At 46.6% G+C, this 15,483-nt stretch overlaps 1 long non-coding RNA gene across 1 annotated transcript in view; it reads left to right on the top strand.

The window, feature by feature from the left end:
- LOC146173265 (uncharacterized) overlaps positions 1 to 6,297 on the top strand; it is a 35,547-nt gene extending 29,250 nt beyond the window's left edge. The window contains exon 4 of the long non-coding RNA XR_014702200.1: positions 5,796 to 6,297. This is a non-coding gene — a long non-coding RNA (uncharacterized LOC146173265). The remainder of the gene's footprint in view (positions 1 to 5,795) is intronic.
- Positions 6,298 to 15,483: the final 9,186 nt, after the last annotated feature.

The following is a 15,483-nucleotide window of genomic DNA, read 5'->3' on the forward strand; positions in this document are numbered from 1 at the left end:
CGTCTCCACCAGAATGTCACGGGTTCTATCGCTACCCGGACGGCAGTTTAGAAGAACAGGGTCAAAGGACGGGGTTGGGGCGCTGAGGCACAGGAGGCAGAGAGTAGGCGCTTGACCAGGCAAAAGCAGCGGCGGCCCAGAACCACGTGCACTCCGCACGATCTTCGTCTTCTTCCCCCTCCAGAACTGACACGGTCAGCGCGGGTTACAATACGACTTTCACGAGACCATGCAACACCGTTGTATAACCTGGATGTCGTATAATCGAAAATCAAAGAATGTCGGCAGTGGCGCGGCCTTGCGCCGAATGAGCACCTTGAAAGTCCACGGCTACCAACACTAATCAAATTAACAAAGAAAAAGCAAGGCATTTTTTTTTGCCGGCCTGCGTTTGCGGAAGACGTTTTTTGACTGATTGCACCAGCCAGCTATCGTACGAAGCGGGGTCTATCTAAAATTACTGAGGTTTTTGATAAATTATCTCTGTGGGGAAACTATCCACTTCTTTTCTGCACCAGTTACACCATTATTTGCACCAATATGTTCTTTTCCATTCTGAAGTGTCTCCAGTTTCCACCTGTAAATATTTAGGCATTACCCTAACACATAGCCTAAATTGGTCTTTACATATAAGCAATATCGCTAATAACGCTAATCGCACTCTTGGATTTTTGCGTCGTAATCTTCGTTTTGCTACCCCTCCTAATAAATTGTTAGCATACCTAACTTCCGTCCGGCCTAAATTAGAATTCGCTTCATCAGTATGGGACCCTCATCAAGCTAACCTATCGTTAACACAAGAAAAAATTCAAAATCGCTCTGTCCGCTTCGTATATTCAGATTACTCATACCATACTAGTGTGTCTGCTTTAAAAGTACGAGCCTCACTACCTAATCTTGAATCGGGACCCTCATCAAGCTAACCTATCGTTAACACAAGAAAAAATTCAAAATCGCACTGTCCGCTTCGTATATTCAGATTACTCATACCATACTAGTGTGTCTGCTTTAAAAGTACGAGCCTCACTACCTAATCTTGAATCACAGCCAAAAATGTTTAGATTGTGCTTTTTCAGAAGTTTTATCATTCATTTGTAGGAGCATCAGTCATATCACCAACCCAACTCAACGTCTCTCCAGTCGAATTGACCACCGCAAGACCGTCTACTCTCCCCCGGCTAAAACGTCTGCTCATCTCCGATCATTTTTTGTGATCTGCCGCCTGAAGCTGTGCACCTTATAAACCCCATCCATTTCAAGAAAAAGATAGAAACCATAATTTTTTAACTGTCATGCCCATCCCTCTTGTAATGCCCCATAACAGGAGCCTTTGAGGTACAATAAATAAATAAATAAATTTGTTCACTAACTACAACTGCGCTGCAAGAAGCGCCGTGGATGCTACGTCTCCTGTTTGCACAGGGTACCCAAGCGGGGCTTATAGCTGCTGGCTGCGCTCGCCAGAGGAGTCACATCGACGCTTTCTGCTTAATGTTCACGTGCTTTGTGAAGCGAAGCAAGCAGTCATCGATTTGGGGTCACTACTGCCAGAAATACACTCAATGGCCACATGCAACCGCTAAAGGTTGTGAATGCGCGCTCCGTAATCGCCGAAACTCTACACCCGAACCCTGCATACTTGTGCTAGGCTTACTAGTCGCGGAACGGGCCGGCAGTTTGGCGCCGACTGACATTTCTGGCATGGTCATTGCTATGAGCAGGGGAACATATAAAGTGTAGCTGGTTGTTTTCCTTTTTTTTAACATGGTTAAGCTACAGAAAAGCGCTCACTCATCAGGTGTCAAGTTCTCGCTCGGCCAAAATAGATTGGGCGACTGGCGACCGTTCGCTTATCAATTTCATTGGCGCGGCGGAGCCGAAAACCTCGCACAACGGTGATAGGCGACCGTTGGTCAGGCTGGTGTCATCACAGGTGTAATGCCGCAATGCAACAGATCAGTGTGTCAATAAGCTAAGGAACCTTAAAGATATAACTGTGCTGCCCTCTGACTGTGACCGTGCTTTATGCTGGAGAAATGATGTCTTACTCAATATTGCTTTTGTGCGGTAACATCTTCATCAATCATTTATGCATGAGGAATGACCACTGTGTCAATCGTCCACAAATTAAGAGACTTGTCCTTATTGAAATGTCAGCCTGCATTGCAGACGGTGCGACAATCCTGCGCCGTGTTTCTCTTCTGACGTCACACAAGCATTTCAAAATGGTGGTCGCTCTCAGTTGGAGGAGCTTCCCGATTCCGATTTCTGTCGAGTTGTTTTATAATATGCATCACGCGCTAGACACTAAAACTTTGCAAGTAGAATCACAGACTTGTATATTATTCACAGAAACATACAACGGCAATACATCGAACGACTCTGTCGTCACCCCTCTAAGGGAGAGAAAACATTTTTGTAGGTCTACAGTCAAATCTCGATATAACGAATCACGCGGGACCGTCGAAAATCGTTCGTTATTTTGAGATGTCGTTGTAATGAAAAACCTGCGGTTATAAGCCTGTGATCAAGCCTAGGAACAAAAATGACTTATCTTGACAGTGAACACATGTAGAGACAATCAAACGCTCAAATGAAAATGTTTCACTTATTTCAAAGGTGATTTATATAAAGAAATCTGTTTGTTATTTTCTGCTGGTGTGTGCAGCACACACGACCAATCAGAAATGCTTCTACACTTTCAACTTTGCGCAACACCTCATCGGGCACATCACTATACCGAGCGATGAAAGTGCGGACTTTGTTCATGTGGATCAAAACATCGAGTGTGATATGGTCTCATCTTCTTCGATGTTCAGTGACCCACAGTCGTCATCGTCACTGGACACGTCGCGAACGCTTTCAGTGATCTCCTCGGTCATCAACTCAGCCGACGAGTGCTGCGCTGTCGCTTCCCATGTAGTCGTCGAAAGAAGAGACAGCGGGCAGCAGTTTCTCAACCCCAGTCCACAGGTCTTTCGGGCCGTTGTCATTCATCTCCAGGTCATCTTAATGATGCACAGGCGCTTTGACAAGCCCTGCTCTCTGCCAGCAGTTGCTGATGGTTGACGCCTTCAAATTCCACCAAGCTCCCGTGAACATTTCCGCTGCCTGGCGAATGTTGACTACAGTTGGCTGCTTCAGGCGCAGACTGATAATCAACCGCTGTACAAGGCACTTCCGAAATTCTGCCTTCACACTCTTTATAATGCCTTGATCTAGCGGTTGGAGCAAAGATGTGTTGTTTGGCGGCAGAAATTCCAGGTGAACGTGCATCAGGCAAACATTTACGATGTGAGCAGAGCAGTTGTCGACAACCAAAAGAATTTTTCTGTCATCCTTCCTCATTTAATCATCGAGTTTGATGTGCCACTCAGAGAACAATTCTCTGGTCATCCAGGCACTGTTTGCACGGTAGTCGTACGGTGTCGACATGACATTCTTCATGCTGCGAGGCTTCGCATACTTGCCGATGACAAGCGGTTTAATCATCTTCGTGCCTGTTTCATTGCAGCAGAGCAGAACTGTCAAGCGAAGATGAGACTTTTTTTCTTCTTTGCACTGTTGTTCTTTGAAGTGCATCGTTCGATCTGGCAGCAGCTGGTAAAAACACGCGGTTTCGTCTGTGTTGAAAATGTCATCTTCACAGTACGACTCGGCCACCTCACAGGAGCAATCATTTTGCCAAGAATCCAGTTTCTTTGTCAGCAGCCTTTTCCTCGCCTGACACTACCTGCTAAGTTATTCCGTTCATTTGACGGAAACGGAAAAGCCAGCCCGCACTTGCTTCAAACCCAGTTATTTCAAGTGCATTGGCAAACTCGCGTGCTTTTTTTTTGCAGCATTGGGCCAGACACGGGAACATTTTTCAGTCTTGCGCCTTGAAACCACGTGAGGACAGCTTGGTCCACATCCTGAAAGTTTCCTAGACGCAGGCAGCTGTTTCCTTGTAGAAGCAAGTTGAGATTCCCGGTGAAGTTTTGTAACCATGTCACAATCCTACAAAATGGTCGTGACGGCAGATGGGGCAATGCCACACTGCCTGCAGAGGTCGATTTGTTTTTTTCCTCCGTCGATTTCGCGCAAAATGTCCACTTTTTCCTGCAGGGAAAACTGCTTTCGCTTCTTCTTGGTGCCCTCGTTGGCTGCATTTATCGTCGGATTTTTCGCAGTAAGGGCATCAGCAACAAAAACACCTGTTCGCGCGTACATGAACACGAACGTCCGACCGACAAACGTCACACAACACAAAGAGAAAAGGCCAGGTTACTAGGCCACTAGGCTTTGAGGCGGCATTAGGAGTTGGCGCTAGATATGGCGATGATGATAGCTACTGCCCATGGGACGTACACACAGAAACACACAGAACGTACACACAGGCGATTTCTATTTCACGCGAGAGTTGTGGTGCTGTTAATTTTAGCCGAATTCATTGTACTGTTGTTCCTTGATAATACCGGAGAAAATAAATATGTTCGTTAATCTAAAATATGCGTTGTATTGAAATTTGTAGTACTGAAATACATTGAAGATATTGAAAATCAGTTGGAGATTTTAAAAATATTCATTAATCTGAAAAATTTGTTAATCTGGTATTTGTAGTAACAAGATTTGACTATTTCTGCATGCTGATGTAAAATTTGAAATCAGATTTTACAAAAAACTTGATACTTTCGTCTATATGCAATATTTTATAAACAAAGATTCCGATCAAGTTTTAGAAGAAACTGCTGTACGGATGCTCAAAATCTGCATACCAATACATTGTAAAAGGGTCAAGGAGTGCAACAATGGTAAAAGCATGCTTCTGGCTCTTCTTGTGCAAAAGTTGTGACCACTGAAACTTTTGGTTGAAAAACTGAAATATTTGTTAAATATTTCAGGAGATAAAACTTTTGTGCTTGCACCTGGCCATCATCTGAAACCCTTTTTGCAATCAGCAACTATTTAGCTACGAAACAACACAAAAGGGACCAAAACGAGTAGAGCAGAAGTTGAGATAGGCTTGTCAGTAAGTTGCCAAGTGACGAAAATGGTCAAACTGAGAAAACTGCAAAAAACTGAATACATTGTTTTCAAACCTTCTTTTGTGCTCAGTTATGAAAACAAAATTAGCTTGTAGCTTCAGAATGCCTCAGCTGAGTAATGGCCATCGGTTTTTTTTTGACGACGCCATTTCACAGTGGAGACAAAGCCAGCTGAAGCTGCCCGCTTCCGCTCAGAGTTGGCAGCTTGGCGATCATCTTTCTCGTGAACCCTCCGACTGGTTAGGCTGTTTGGTTTCACTCGAAGCTCTTAGAGAATGCGTGATGCTGCTTCCTTTGTCCCAGAATTAAATCTCATCACTACTTCAGCAACGGCTGCTTCACAAGAAATCAGCTAGGCATGCTTTGTATTTGATATTAGAGACTACCGAATGGAGTACCTCATTAGAATTTTGGTCTTAGCCTCACTGGCATCTATTAGCAAGTCCTTGTCAGCAAGGCACTCATGCAAAGGCAGCTGTGCCTGGCTAGCATAGTCAGGCAGGTTGTACCAGTGTTTCAGTGGCTGCTCTCCCCTTGCTGTGGCAGCATTATGTGAGCATCACGAGTTGGCGCCTTGTGGGCACAGGGCATGGTGGGCATAAAAGGAATTGCGACATGGACAAAGGGGGAACATTCTGGGTGCACACATTGGTGCATGGTCGTCAGCTGCTGCAGGTGGTGTTCATGAGACCTACGATAAGGGTGGTCCCCACCAGCTGATGCCCCTGTCACTTGAATCATGATGCTGACCTCTTCTTTGGATCGCAGGCCCTGTGTCAGCACCTCCAGAACACCGACTCAGCCAGCAGCTCATGCTACACCCGAGACTTCATCATTGGAACGAGGACGCTGCAATGCCGACATCTAGCTAAGGTGACGTCGCAGCACAACTCCCTTCAGCTGGTCCTCCTCAACGTTCCTCTTATAGAACAGCGGCGTCTCTTGAGACGAGGTACCACCTGGGCTTTGGTCTGTACTCCGCATTCGAGATAGCGTGCGAACCACCCACATCTGGTAACGGGACAGTATGAGATTGACTTTGTGGATTAATATGAGGACTTATACAGTTGAATCCCGCCACAACGAATACCGCCACAACGAAATTTCCGCGACAACGAATAATTTTTTATTCCCCGCGAGTATCCTATAAGAATTAATAGCCTAAATTTCTCTGCACAACGAACCATTTTTGCAGAGCGTTTCCGCTTCAACGAAATTTTCGCGTTCAAAATCGAAACCGAAACTAGTTTTATTGGCGAGAAGTCCAAGTCAAATCCAAAGCCACATTAAGCATGAAATCACGTGATTGCAGTTCCGCCATTTTGGCTTTGTGTCGTGGTCGCGTTGTTCACTCGCTGCCTTTCTCTTTGACAACGACGAGTTTTCATCCGCAGGACACGATGGCAACGCAAGTGAAAAAACGCAAAACTCTTTCCCTTGAGCAAAAAGCTCAAATAATCGTCCAAGCAGAAAGTGGAAGGAAGAAAGCGGCAATTGCTGAAGACTTCGGAATTCCTGCAAGTTCGCTGTCAACGATTCTAGGCAATAAGGACAGCGTGAGAATGGCACTTGCTTCAGGCACATCCTCGAAGCACAAAAAGGTGACGCGGCCCCTCCATGAAGAGTTGGACAAAGCAGTGCATGCGTGGTTTGTGGAAGCACGAGCCAGCAACGTCCCCCTGTCCGGAAGCATCGTCCAGCAGAAAGCCTTGAACTATGCATTGATGATTTTAAAGCCAGCATTGGCTGGCTAAACCGTTTCAAGGCCCGCCATAACATCGTTGGAAAAGTGTTGTGCGGCGAGTCAATGTCAGCAGACGTGGACGGAGCAGCTGCTTGAAGGCGAGTAACATGGCCGGAATTTTAAGCAACTTCGCGCCTGCAGACATTTACAACGCCGACGAGACCGGGCTATTCTACGAGATGTTGCCGGCTAGGACGCTCGACTTCAAGGGGCAGCGCTGTCACGGCGGCAAACACAGCAAAAAACGCATCACAGTGCTGCTTTGCACAAACATGGATGGCTCGGACAAGCGTCCGCCGTTAGTCATAGGCAAAAGTGCCAAGCCGCGCTGTTTTAAGGGAACTCGTAGCCTACCTGTGCAGTACAAGGCGAACAACAAGTCATGGATGACCCGCGCTATTTTCACCGAGTGGATGATGGCATTCGACCGCGACATGAAGCGGCAGGGCCGTAAAGTTTGCTTGCTTTTGGACAATTGTTCAGCGCATCACTCCGACGAAGTCAAGCTCACTAACACGGAGCTGAGGTTTTTCCCTCCCAATTGCACGTCTGTCTTACAGCCTCTCGATCAGGGCGTGATTTTTAGCCTGAAGCGCGCTTACCGCGGGAGGTTAATTCAGCGGCTGCTTTTTAACACTGAAACCGGCCGAGACACGAAGGTGGACTTGTACGTGGCACTGCAGATTATGTCTGCTGCCTGGAGCACACTGGGGCGCTCAGTAATTGTGAACTGTTTCAGGCACGCTGGATTTGCCGAAGGTCGACCCGTACACTCTGCTGGCCTAACACCAGGCGTTACAGACGACGACGAAGAGGCGTCACCGGCTCCGGGGATCGCGGCCGCCTGGAAAACGCTGGGAGAAATAGGAACCGTGCCGCCTAATCTCGAGCTCGACGAATACATCGGCGCTGACGCTTGTGTTGTTGTTCACGAAGATGTGAGTGATGAGCAGATCATAAAAGCTGCCCGGAATGATAAGGACTCTTCCGATGAAGAAGACGACGACGTACAGGAAGCGCCGGCTGCGGCAACCGCCGTACAGGTGATGGACGCTTTTGATGTCATCAGGAATTTCGTTGCTGTCCGAGACGACGATGTTGCAATGGGTTTGCTGACCGAGTGCGAAAATCGCGTGACGGCGTTGCTCGCTGTGAAGCGTAAGCAAACCAAGCTTACAGATTTTTGGCATTAAACGCCTTTGCTGCTGCTTGGGCAATTCTTTCTGCGTTTCACGTCAAATTTTTGCGATAACGAAGTTCCGCGAGAACGAATTTTTTTTCGTGCACCGTGAATTTCGTTATAGCGGGATTCAACTGTACCCCTGTTACACAGGCAGGGTTAACCGCCGTTACGCGAAACCCTGGTTAGCCCATGTTACACAGCGGACGAAACCGTAGTTACACCACTAACCGCGGTTATTGCAAACCGAGCATGGCAACCTCGGTTTGCGTCGTTAACTGAGGGTATGGCGGCATCTGTTGACGGAGGCTACTCGTCAGCGCCCAAGTGCACGAAGCGTACGAGCAGGTCTGCTTCACAAAGTTATTCATTTGCCCAATCTGTCACGTTTAAAGATCGATATATAGAATAGGCGGTGTCTACTGTGCCACCAGACGTCTTCGGTTACAGTCGACAGTGCAGCGACTGTGCACGGAAGCCTCGTCCTGCCTGGAGTATCGTTTGATTGGCTTGTTGCTGAGCGGAATGTCAAAAAATGTGCAGCCTTAGTTGTATCATGAAAGTACATGAGTTTGCAACGCTTGCAGCATGGGATGCCGCGGGCGGACTGAACTATGTTGCACTTATCGTGGTGGTGGGGCACGCGAGCGCAGTGAACGGCGGCGCTGTGCGTGACCGTCTCTAGTCGTCACTAGACTTCGAAGCCGCGGCGGTCAGTGCTTTGAAATTAATCAACGTTGTCGTAAATCGTCTACCTATGAAACTGCCTTACTGTAAATCCTATTCTGCCATAGTAAAAAAATGATAGGATTAACTCTGGCGATTCATTAATCACAGAGCTAGTACGAGCAGATTGGATGAGCCGCAATGCACCGGCGGCAGCTGGTTTAAGCAGAAACTTGCTTGTATTACGGCTATCGCTCTTACCAGCAATTTGCTACTGGTGAGCGATCCTCGCGAATGCTTCATTCTTGGCATTCGGCTCAGTATTCCAGGTGCTAACAAATTTTAGCACGCTTTATTTCGGACATCGGCGCTAGCGATCTGCCGTGTCTTTCGCATACGGTATTCGGGAGAGGGGGCCACCGCGACGGTGTTTACGGCGATCGAGGAGGTGCTGCCATCGTTCGGTACTTGATAGCGCTGTTGACGCCTCGGACGACACTCCGGTACTCCTGAAAGCACGTTATAAATAAGATATTTGTAATTGCAGCTTCGTTTCATTGATACCGCGTCGCTTCGGTTATTGTACATACTTAATGGGCACTGGCCGCCTAACTGAGAAGGGCGGCGAGCTGTGTAACAACAGTGAACTGCAATTGGTGGTTAACTGTGGCTAAGTTCGGTAACCTCGGTTAAGCGTAACCGTGGTTAAGCCGGCCGTATAACAGGGGTATTATAGTGTGGTAGGACTGCGGGGTTTTTTTAACGTTATTTTTATGTATGTGTAGTGTGCTGTTTTATTAAGTCATGTGTAAAGTGTGGCATCTTAAGTTTACCCTTCGAAGCCTTCCTTCTGCTTTTTAAGTTTTCATGCATACAGAGCGCTCACCATTCTATACCACCGGCAGATTTGTGTGACAATATTTGGAGTTTTTTTTTTTCAAGACATGCTTCCTCCTTTCCTTGAAGTGCACGAAACCACCACCACACACCTCACTAGTTCACATAGCACTTGTCACATTGAGACATTTTCACCATTGTTCTCACTACAACTGTTGCACTAACCACTGCCTTAGGACATTGTATAAGAACAGATGTCACTTCTGCACGCTGGCCATTCATCACATTGCCAGCAACAGCTCACAAAACTCAAAATAATGTGCTAATAAATAAAGTACAGCCTCCTGCACTAGTCGTACTCAACCTCCCAACATTCTGCTCATAAAATCTACACCAACATTTTTTCTTTCAGTAATGTATTTGATGCTAAAAATCATACTCCTGCTGTGTCAGATTCAATCTCATCACTGGCATTTGTCATCTTACATTTATTCAAATATTCCAGTGGCTGTTGACCAGTCTGCACTCTGAACGGTTACCCATACAAATATAGATAGAAACATTTCACAACCCAAACCAGAACATTCTTTTTCTACAAGGGAGCAATTCTCGTCTACAGTAGACTCGCGATAATTCAAACTCTGATAATTCGTACTTTCGGTTAATTCAAACAAAATTCAAAATTTTTGTTGGCCCGCTATGCTTTCAATGTATTTAAAAACCGCTCAATTCAAACTCCGCCATTCGGTTAATTTGTACTTTTTGCGTGTTCATACCGAAAAATATCTGCTGCTTCGCTGCAACTAGCTCAAAATTTGCGTTTTTATATCGTAACAGTCAAAAAGTAAAAAAATGTAACAATAAGTGCAACTCACCGCAAATCATTCGTCAACATGCCGCGCGAGGAAAAAAAAAAAAAAAAGAGCCGACGGGTACGAAAGTGACGCTTGTCAGCCGACTCTGTAGCACGTGACCTAAAGAGCTGATGGGTACGAAAGTGACGCTTGTCGGCCGACTTTGTAGCACGTGACCTGCTTTTCGGACTGACTGCGCCAGCCGCAGCACGCGCGTTCCCCGATCGATCATGCCGCCGCGGGGAAAGTATCAGACGCTTTCCGTCAAAGAGAAATTGGCGGCCATCGAAGAGGTCGATGCTGGAGTTAAGAAGACTGCAGTGGCAGCAAAATATGGAATCACTAAAAGTATGCTGACAACAATCCTAAAAGTTAAAGACAAGCTGCGGAGCAACGCAAGCCGCTTCGCGCCCGACAGAAAAAGGCTTAGGGAAGCGGCGCACCCAGAACTCGAGAAGGCTGTTCTCCTTTGGCTGAAGCGCTCACAGAGCTCCAGTCTGCCAGTGAGTGGACCAATCCTGCGGGAGAAAGCTGAACAGCTGTCGCTGCGCTTCGGAATTGAAGGCTTTAAGTGCAGCGATGGCTGGATTTCTCGCTTCAAGGAGCGACACGGCCTCGCCTTCAAAAGTGTAAGTGGTGAAGCGGCAGCGGTCGATGAAGCTGTAACTACCGACTGGCAGCACACGCGACTGAAGAGCCTGCTGCATGAATACTCCCCAGCTGACATTTACAACGCCGACGAAATGGGGCAGTTTTTCAAGTGCCTTCCTGATCAGACCTTTTGTCGAAAGGGCGAGCGGTGCACTGGCGGAAAACTTAGTAAAGAGAGGCTGACAGTCATGGTTTGTGCCAACATGGACGGAAGCCATAAGCCTGAACTTTTTGTTGTCGGAAAGTCAAAGCGCCCCAGGTGCTTCAAAAGTGTCCGAACACTGCCAGTTGATTACGCGGGAAACACGCGTGTATGGATGACGCAATCCTTATTTGAGGATTGGCTCCGTAAACTGGACGGGCAGTTCAAGCGGGCGAAGAGGAAAGTATTGCTCATCGTCGACAATTGCCCTGCACATGGCGAAGTGGAGGGGCTGGAAGCAATTCGCCTCGAATTTTTGCCTCCCAATACAACAGCTGTCCTCCAGCCCCTGGATCAAGGGGTAATAAACTGCCTCAAAGTCCGCTACAGGAAGCTGCTACTTAAGAGAATGTTGGTGTGTATGGATAATTCAATGCCATACACCATAACACTGCATTCATCGTTGGGGATGCTTGCTGCTGCATGGAGTGCTGTGATGCCAACAACAATTCGAAATTGTTTTCAGCACGCCTTCCGCATCCCTGGCTGGAACAGTGACTTGCCTGACTGCCAGCAAAGTGAAGATGAAGGTTGCCTGCAAAGCGACGATGCAAACCAAGTGCTCTCTGCTCTGCAAGTGCACAACATAGCTGCCGACCTCAGCGATTATGCAGCTGCTGATGATGACCTGTGTGTGTGCAGGGAGGACACACTTGATGACTTGGCAGCGGAGGTGATGCCACCAGAATGCAGTAGTGAAAGTGAGGAGGAGTTGCAAGAGCAATCCACTGTGACATCTGCACAAGCATTCCGTCACATTGCTCAAGTCTGCCAATTTCTGATGACAACAGAAAACTCTGAAAATGAACTGGCTGCTCTCACGGGCATAGAGAGCTTTGTGTTGAAAGCTCATGTAGCACGGAAGCAGTCGACCATTCACGATTTTTTTAAAAGGTCTCGTCAACAGTAGATGATGACCAATAAACTTGTTGTGTACCTTCCACCTCTGCTTGTTTATTTTGTATAGTTGAGATATGGAAGTGCATAAAAATGATTCAAATAGATGCCTGGTCATAGTGTGCTCTGTCATCTTGCCCAGAGTTGTATGTACAAAAACTTCTGATAATTCAAACTTTCTTATAATTCAAACAAAATCCTGGGGTCCCTTCGAGTTTGAATTAATGGGAGTCTACTGTATTTAGCATCATCGGCACTCGTGTCCGTGGTTGGCTGTAAGTCGAAGAACGGTTGCTCCTCGTTCTTATACCCGCTGATCGATTGACATCATGACCATTTCCATTGCGTGACATGACCCATGTGAATAATCACGTGCTCTACACATTCCACTCTCCCCAGCTCTAATTTTGAAAGGTGAAAGATCACCCAAATGTCAAACGGTCTAGGCTGTGATCTTGTGGTGCAACACCAAGGTGGGCCACAAGGTTACACTTCAAGCAGTCATGTTTTGAGGAAAAGAAGGCACAGTATATTTATACTCACACTTTCTCCTGTGGCTCCTTGAAGGTCAATGAATACCCCACGCTGACATTATGTGTTAATAGGATAGTAAAAGAAAGGCACACTGTCACATTTTTCAGTGGACACCGGAACTGCATAGCAACAATTTGTCCTATGCTCCTTGAAGATCAAATTGAAGTCCACACAAAGACCAGCTGTACCTAGAATAGTGAAGAAAGAGAACAAGCTTTCAAATTTGCCTTGGTGATTGCAGTCATAGGGAAAGCCCAGAGGCCATGTGGGTGCTTGAAAACCTTTAAAACCCTTGAATTTGGATGAAGTGTTTTCAAGGTCTTTGAGAGTCCGGGAATTTTTGTAGGGTCCTTGAAAGCCATTGAATTTCGGTGTGGTGGGGAAGATGGTCACAGAAAAACGCTAGTATCCTTTAGATTTTCTGTTTTCACAAGTCATCTTGTTGGAGATTACTTTAGCAGAAGATCACCATGAGGCAACACGTGTTTTGTGTGAGTGTTTCAATGTGGGTGGGTGTTGGTGTGATCTTTGAAGCAGACGGAGTCCCATGTCTCTGCCCGACGCCACACATGGCTACCGTAGCCCGGTGACCTAATTCAAGAGCAAGGTTTGGGCGTGAAGTGAAAAGAGACACAGTGCGAACATGGTTCAGGCATGGCACCCGGTGCTTCATAAGCAGGGGGAGCCTACATAGTAGCGATGCAAATGGTTCACTGGCACACAATAAGCACGTGTGCGTCACTCCACAAGAGTAGCACAAGGTTCACCTAAAGCCATTTCATAAAATTTTCTTCCTACTGTAAAAAAAGCTAAATTATATAATTGACAACAGCTATGCTGCCACACAGGAGTTTCCTCCATGCATGCAGCAGAGATCGAACACTGCTTGGCCCGCTGTACATAAGTATGTACATAATAGACATAAGATACGTAAAGTAAGTACAGCTAGTAAACGGGGGCTGGACACCTTGCTCTACAGTTTATGCATTCTTTTTAACAATTCTTCAGCATGTAGGGGAGGCTGTTCTTGTTACTGGACAGACCTTTATCCCCTGCAAATTTGTTGCTCATTGATGGATCGAGAATGTTGCAGTCACGTTGCAGTTGTGGTATGCCAGGCTGTGTCTTTTGGTCAGACATCAATAAGCATATGGAGGCAGCAGTGAAGAAAGAAGTGAATCTTCCAAAATGCGCTGCCTTTCAAAACATATTAACATGCTTACAAGAGCTACTTGTGCCAACAAAGCTCAACTTTGCATTAAATTTAGCCATGGTCTTAAGGCATTTTCTTCTGATGTATGAAACAGGCATGTCATTGGTATTCTTTTTGGCAGAAGACCTTATCTGTGCAATTTTAAAGCTCTTGCTGAAATTCATCCAGACCTCAGTTCTGTGTTCTTCTACAGGCATAACTAGCATGTTGAAAATGGATATAGACCATCCAAGAAACCACACTTCACTTGAAAAGGTTGATATTGGCCACATAACAGAAAAGGTTCTGAAAAGCTGCAAGTCGAGCTCGAAGGAAGTGCTCATATTTAAGATTGAATCCAAGCAATTCTTGGCAGTAACAAAAAAAAAAATACTAGATAAAAGACCCCTGCAGTCTTCTCCAGTTCCAGGCTAGAACCAAGCCAGATATGCTCAAAGCCTGCAAAAAGCCTGCAAAGAGCATAGAGGGCTTTAAAAAGTTTTGGGCGCATTGATTGCTGCAAAGGGGTTAACAGAAATGCAAAAGGACACTGCACTTTCAGGCTACATAGCCAATGGCAAATCGGAGCCAAGTTTACCAAATGCTGCTGTGAGGATGAATACAGCTAGCGCCATCTTGCGGCAAGCGCGCCAATCCAAGCCATAAACTAGCTGTGGCCTCCGAGTGCTGTGCCGCCGGAGCCAATCACGGAGTCATCCATATACTCCGTCCTCCCCCTAGCAGGCCCTATTTTAGACCAGTTCGAGCAACCACCCCTTCTTGCTCCGTGCCCCTTGCACGCCTAGGCCTTGGTTCACTTTCTTTTGCACATGTGACGAGGTGACTTTAAGCGTCAGGAGTTCTCCATCCGTCTCCATCATGCCGAAGCTTGGACAGAAACATCGGATGCTTAGTATAAATGACGAGGTAAAGGTCCGTGCCATCGAGAGAAAGGAAAAAAAATCTGTGCTGGCACATGAGAGAGACTTGCCGCTAACTACTGTGTGTGGCATTTGGAATGCCAGAGAAAAGCTACTCGGCAGTGCTGCCGCGACTGCGAAGAGATGTCAAGTATGAGGATCAACATTTCCGGATGTGGAGGAGGTGCTAATGCGATGGCTGAAAACAGCTTGGTCGAAAAACCTTCTAGTTGCGGAGCTTTCCTCGTTAAGAAAGGCCTGGTTTTCGCCTCGTAGCTCAACCATGACAACTACATGTGCAGCAATGGCTGGCTAGCCAGATTCAAAGCAAGGCACGGAATAAGCACGAAGACCGTAGCTGGGGAAGGCGCCACGGCTGACACTGAAGGCGCAGAAGATTGGAGGAAGGGCCAGCTTTGACAAATTTTGGAAGACTATGCGCCTGACGACATATTTAATCTCGATGATTCCGCGCTTTCTTCAAGCTGCTGCCGAATAAAACGCTTGCGTTCAAGGGAGAACCGTACACTGGCGGCAAGCAGGCCAAGGACCACATTTCAGTTGCATTTGCATGCAATATGTCTGGAAGCGAGAAGTTGCCACTTCTCGTCATTGGCAAGTCAGCCAAGCCAAGATACTTTAAAGGCACCCCACTGCCATCAGGAGTCCTTTATAGGAATAACACCAAGGCATGGATGACTGAGAAGCTTTTTGAAGAGTATGTGCGCTTCATTGACTGCCGTTTTTAAGCGAAAGGTAGAAATGCTGTTGTTATCCTT

Source organism: Amblyomma maculatum, chromosome 11 (assembly GCF_055883805.1).
Source record: "Amblyomma maculatum isolate TAMU_Amacu chromosome 11, ASM5588380v1, whole genome shotgun sequence".
Classification (NCBI taxonomy): domain Eukaryota; kingdom Metazoa; phylum Arthropoda; class Arachnida; order Ixodida; family Ixodidae; genus Amblyomma; species Amblyomma maculatum.